Source organism: Octopus bimaculoides, chromosome 11, assembly GCF_001194135.2.
Source record: "Octopus bimaculoides isolate UCB-OBI-ISO-001 chromosome 11, ASM119413v2, whole genome shotgun sequence".
In the NCBI taxonomy this organism is placed as follows: domain Eukaryota; kingdom Metazoa; phylum Mollusca; class Cephalopoda; order Octopoda; family Octopodidae; genus Octopus; species Octopus bimaculoides.
The window spans coordinates 10881781-10887606 of record NC_068991.1 but is presented as its reverse complement, the minus strand read 5'-3'; the positions used below and the strand labels follow the sequence as shown (position 1 = coordinate 10887606).

Below are 5826 nucleotides of genomic sequence, written 5' to 3'. Positions count from 1 at the left end.
TGTGTGTATGTAGTACACTGCACACATGCATTCTTAACACAATCGCTTGATGTGCTGGAAATACAAAATCTACACTCTACTGCCCTCAAAGAAAGGAAGAACACGTTGAATAATTTAGTCCTAAAGACACTATGAAAGCAAGCACTATAAAGTGACTACAGTTGAAAAACGTCTGACATTAGGATTCTCGATATGGGTCACCTAGGGCTAAAGAGCAACACCCGACAATATCGCCGAGGAAGACTCAACACGAGAGCTAGTCGTTTTAGAAATAGCAGCTAAACCATTTTTCACTGGTATTCTAACAGCTTTGAAAAGCAATAGCCCTACACACTTCTAAAAACCGAAATCCTTTTGAATATAGTTCAGATGGATCAGAGCTGATTAGGAGCTAAACGGCCAGACAAATACATACATTAGATATATGCAGACCACACCTCACATTTGGAGCCAACGATGAAAAGTTGTTCCGTGTAATCGAATCTAACACCCTTTCAAAAATGCTATACGTTATAGAATCTCAGGTTACACTGTAAATGAATAAGAGACGAGGTAAGTCTTGGTTAGAAGGCTCTTTTTTATTAACAAAGGTGTGACATAGGCTAAATAACAACGGCATTCACTACCCGCATGAACGCATACACCACAAACAACGGCATTCACTACCCGCATGAACGCATACACCACAAACCGCACATCCTAAAAATACGCCAGAAATAACACACACAGACCTACAGACTTAACTGACTGAAAAATAACTGAGACGCAAATTAATTTTAGATCGATTAAACAATTGTACAAATGCACAAGTGCGCATATAAATATATGGAAATAAAAAGAGAGAGAGAGAGAGAGAGAGATACACAAAGGTTGGTTGAGATTTGGCAGATAAACGAGGAAGTACTCAATACATGTTCTATATTTGGTTTATTCAAACTAAGCATACATACTCGCACACAAACATCTAATGAAGAATTAAAAGCATGTATTTTAACACTTCGAATTTCGTTTATTTTAAACTGTATAATATAGAACAGTGTCTTAATTATCACAAAGCTCACTACTTTGGAGCGCAATTTGATACAGACTACATAAGAAAATTAACAATAGGGTAACAATATCATTCGTTTGGGGATCTGTGGAAGGGAGAGAGATGTCATGCGGTATTTGTTTCGATTTTTTACATTCTGTGTTCAAATCCCATGGAGGCCAACTTTGCTTTTCATCCCTCCGGGATCGAAAAAATGGTAATTTTTCAGATTAACAACCGCACGATCTTCACTAGGGTGTTAGGGTTAGGGTTAGTTTTAGGGTTAGGGTTGGGGTTAGTGTTTAGGGTTACGCTTACGGTTAGGGACGGAATTCCCTAACCCAAACGCTAACCGTAACCCTAACCCTAACCCTAAAACCTTAACCCTGACCCTAAAACCCTAACCCTAACACCCTAGTGAAGATCGTGCGGGTGTTAATCTGAAAAATTACCGAAAAAATTAAATACCTATCTAGTACTAGGGTTGAGGCTAAATTAGAAACATTTATTCGGTACAGACTGCAAGGATTATAGCAGCCCGTATTGTTAGGAACAGACCATGCAAGAAGGAAATTGCTAACCCAATATTGGTTAAGTACAAGCTATCAATACCGCCTTAGCATCATTATAGACTCGGGCTAAATAAAACCCATGTGCTGGGCCCTATAGTGTTTGTTTATTAACAGCAAGCCACAGCATACTTTGAATAAAATCGGGCCCCTAGATCTTTGGGGTCCCTGGCTAGCCCTGTTATAAAGAGGTAAGAACTATGTAACCCTGTATTGTATTATTTAGATACAGACTGAGTTCAAATAACGCCGAAGTCAAGTTTTCCTTCCATCCTTTCGGGGTCGATAAAAAAAAGTATCACAGTTGTGCACTGGATTTCGATGTATTCGATACCCTCTACCCTCAAAATTGCTGGCCTTGTGCCAAAATTAGAAAGGATTATTAGATAGAGTATTTAAGAGGGCCATTGGTGACCCTACATTATTGCAAAACTTATATGAAAATATATGCAGAAAAGTGATTAAACTAGGTTTTTTTTTGTTTTGTTCTGCATATATATATATATATATATATATGCATATAAATTAATTTAATTAATTAATCAATCAATTAATAATTTTACCAATGATTCATTATTTTTCTCTTTGCTTACGTAAAAAAAGTGTGTTACTGTCTGGGAGATTCTTACAGTAGTAGAAAAGGAATTTTTAACTCCTATTTCTAAAATCGGTATGTGGTGAAGCAAGATAGATAGATAGATAGATAGATAGATAGATAGATAGATAGATAGATAGATATATGCGTGCGTGTATATATATATATATATATAATTATTATTTGTCACCAATGCTAACATTACTCCTTAGTAAGTTATGTGAGGGTTCGCGGTTGTTTACGAACTTGCCTTTATTTCTATTTTAGCAAAGGTGCGGACAAGTGATGAGGCAAATCTTACCGAATGCCTCCTTTGACCTCGATAAATGCACCTTGAGTTTGTTTGTTTTTTTTTTATATATTTCTTCCTGATCAAAGCGAGCATAATTTATTCCATTCCATATGTCATTACCCATTACATACATACATACACGAGAGAGTGACATAAACATCTGTGTATATACAAATATGTATCCGTGCCTCTGTGTGTGTGTGTTTATGGGTGCATAAGCTTGTATGTGTGTACAGTAATAAATAAAGGTGCGCCAGCTCTTCGTGAGATTGCTAACTAATGTTGAACGCAATGACACTAGATCCAAACAAACGAATCGGACTTCAAAACATCCGGAGACTGACACCCAACACCGGTTGGTTGCTAACCACCAGCGAATGTTGTCTATGATACTGTGCACCAAGTTAGTTACCCAAGCTACACCCTCGAATCACACCCCATCGTCTGAAAAAATATCGAAGGATACATTAAATACTGATATTAATGATTTAATTTATTGAATAACATTTAATAATGTTCCTATAATATATACAGGTGAACGTATGTAATCAACATGTGATGTATATGTTCATGTGTGCGCGTACACACACACACACATGAATGCTCGGGTACATGCATTCATGCTTTTAGTATCGCTGTGGAATTAGGGCCCACAATGGAAGAACACATTGGATACTGTACTCTTCGGTGGACTATGCCTAGGGAAAAAAAGAGGGTCATGACTGAAAAATCTTTGACCGCAAATCTCTTCAGTCAGGTTCGAATTAGAGCTAGGCAAAAACAACTAAATATTTTACTGGCCTCGAGGAGTTGAAAAGCAAAATTCAGTCAGGCAGATATTGAACTCGGCATGTTAAATTATGCAAGTTAATAGCTCGAAACATTTAGTCCAACGCTCTACCGATTCTGCATTCAAATGAAAAAAAAAAAAAACTCGCCCTGCTAGAAATAGCAGTTAATTGTCCATCATATAACAAGTGACACTCTCAGAAAATGATCCCCGAGTTCCTTGCATACGAATGGCGCCAAAATACAAAATGAACGAGGCTAACAAGAGAACCCTTTTCGTGATTGCTCGACTAGAAATTGCAGTCAAATCGCTCTCAAACTGCACTCTACGGACTTTAGAAAAAGAAGGACACATGGATGTGTGACACAAGTACTGAAAGAAAATTTAAAAAAAAAAAAAGAAAGAAAGAAATCAAATAAATACGTGGCATGGTTCTTCAGCTTTAAATGCTTTTAAAGGTAAGTCTGTCTCCTCGACAGAAATCGACTTGGCGTTAAAGAACAAAAATAACACGTAATAAAAATCGAAACACAGGTGAGAGAGAAAGAGACGGCTGGTTTGAAGTCCAGCGAAACGATTCTGATTAATACCTCGTACAACAAAGGTTTTTAACTTATACTTTTAAGTCACGTGCTTAGGAAATAAGTATTAAATAACACTTCGTGTTTCCCCAACTTCACTGCTATTACAAATTAACTACGTTGCTTGTACATAAAAATGAACGTGTGTATATGACACGGATATATTGTACGCCCGCGTGTGTAGATACATATACGTTCAGTCTGATGAAGGCGAAGAAGACAATACTTATTTTAACTTTTATGTTGTAACAATAAATGTGATAAGATTTATCAAACGAACCTTCATTTACTGTCATTTTTTGTGTATGTATGTGCATTCATTCTTAGAGCGTTCCTGCACACTCGAACGTGTAATTTCTGCCTATTAAAAATTATACACACGCACATGTGTGTGTGTGTGTATATATATATATACACACGCACATATTATATACACATGCACACTGCTACCAATATATAATCACGGATCATGAATAAATAAATATTATACAGGCTCATATTCTATATGCATTTAGTTTCTCAGGGCAAATTAGGAGCTAATATACACGCGCAAAAATTAATAAATAATTATAAAAAGCAGCAGCGAAACGAAGATCAGCAAAACGAAACGAAACGATAGTAATTGACAAACATTTTAGACAGTTCCCTACAACTGCTTCTCTTTCTCATTCTACTTCTTTTACATTCGCGCTGGTTTATTTACAAAACAATATCACATGTTGAAGCGAGATTTTCGTTGTTTTTTTTTCTTTCTATCTATCTTTCTTTCTTTCTTATTTTCATATTTTTATCGTTACTTTTTGGGTATTTTTTATCGTTAGTTTTGGGTTACTTTTTGTCGTTACTGTTTTGTGGGGGGGTTTTTTCCTATCATTACGTTTTTCTCTTCATTTTCAATATTTTGATCGTTACTTCGGTGTGTGTTTTTTCTGTTTTTCTTTGTAGGAAATAACAACAAGCACATACATAGAAGGAAAATGAGTTTGTGTAACATTCATGCCTTGAAAAACACAATTTTCTGCAAGAGAATTACGTGCGGATGGGTGAGGCGGTGACATACATGGGAAAATTGTCTGTAGTTATATTAGCTGGCTTCATTTTTGACTCTCTCTCTCTCTCTCCATCTGTTCTTTAGCAGTAAGTACTTTGAAAGCATTCCAACCTATGCCGTGTTAAGGCACGGCACATTGGGAAGTTTTCCGAGTGGGCACGCGGGTTTAGAAACCCAATTCTGATCTAAAACTTGGAGTCAATTAACAAATACTATAGGGCTCAGACCATTGATTTGGTCTGGCTGTGGGAGCTATATCTATAACTAATTACTTTCGTTACTTAAAGACTGCAGGCTGTGGCTCAAGAGAGATTTTAGTTGTTACATTTAGCAGGTCCTTCGAACATCTTTAAAACAAGGTGGTCTTGTAAAAGTTATGTCATTGTTTCATTATAACTAACCATTGCTGTCGTGTGACCACTGTGACGTATATTTCTCATTCAACTAGTACTGCTACACAGACACATGTCGCGTTATTATTATTACATGGTTCATGCTCTAACAAAAAATAAAAACCTCGGGATTCGTAAAAAGTAGATTTTTGCATTTATTATCATTGATATTGTATCGGTAATGGTTCATAGTCTTCTATGCTGTTCATTTTGTTAATCTTTCTGGCAAATGACTGAATCCTGTAATAGTCGACTGAGATACATCGTCGTTTAGAAGTTGGGAACGCGTTTTTTCCATCCATTTATTTTTTTTTTTTCTTTGTTTTTTTTTTTTTTTTAGAGAGATTTTGTTGTCAAATTCACTGCATTGTCATCAACAGCACTGACCATTTAGGTCAGCTTGTTTGCGTTCAAATTCCGCTGGGGTAAAGTTTGCCTTGAATTTCATCCTTCTGAGGTCGGAATAAAATCGAGTGTTCCGTCCCCAAATCCCTAGCTTTGTATGTGTGTGTGTGTGTGTGTGTGT

General features: G+C 36.4%; 1 protein-coding gene across 4 annotated transcripts in view; it reads right to left on the bottom strand.

Annotated features, from left to right (window-relative positions):
• LOC106874024 (transcription factor mef2A-like) overlaps positions 1-5826 on the bottom strand; it is a 115536-nt gene that overhangs the window by 62313 nt on the left and 47397 nt on the right. The window lies entirely within an intron of this gene.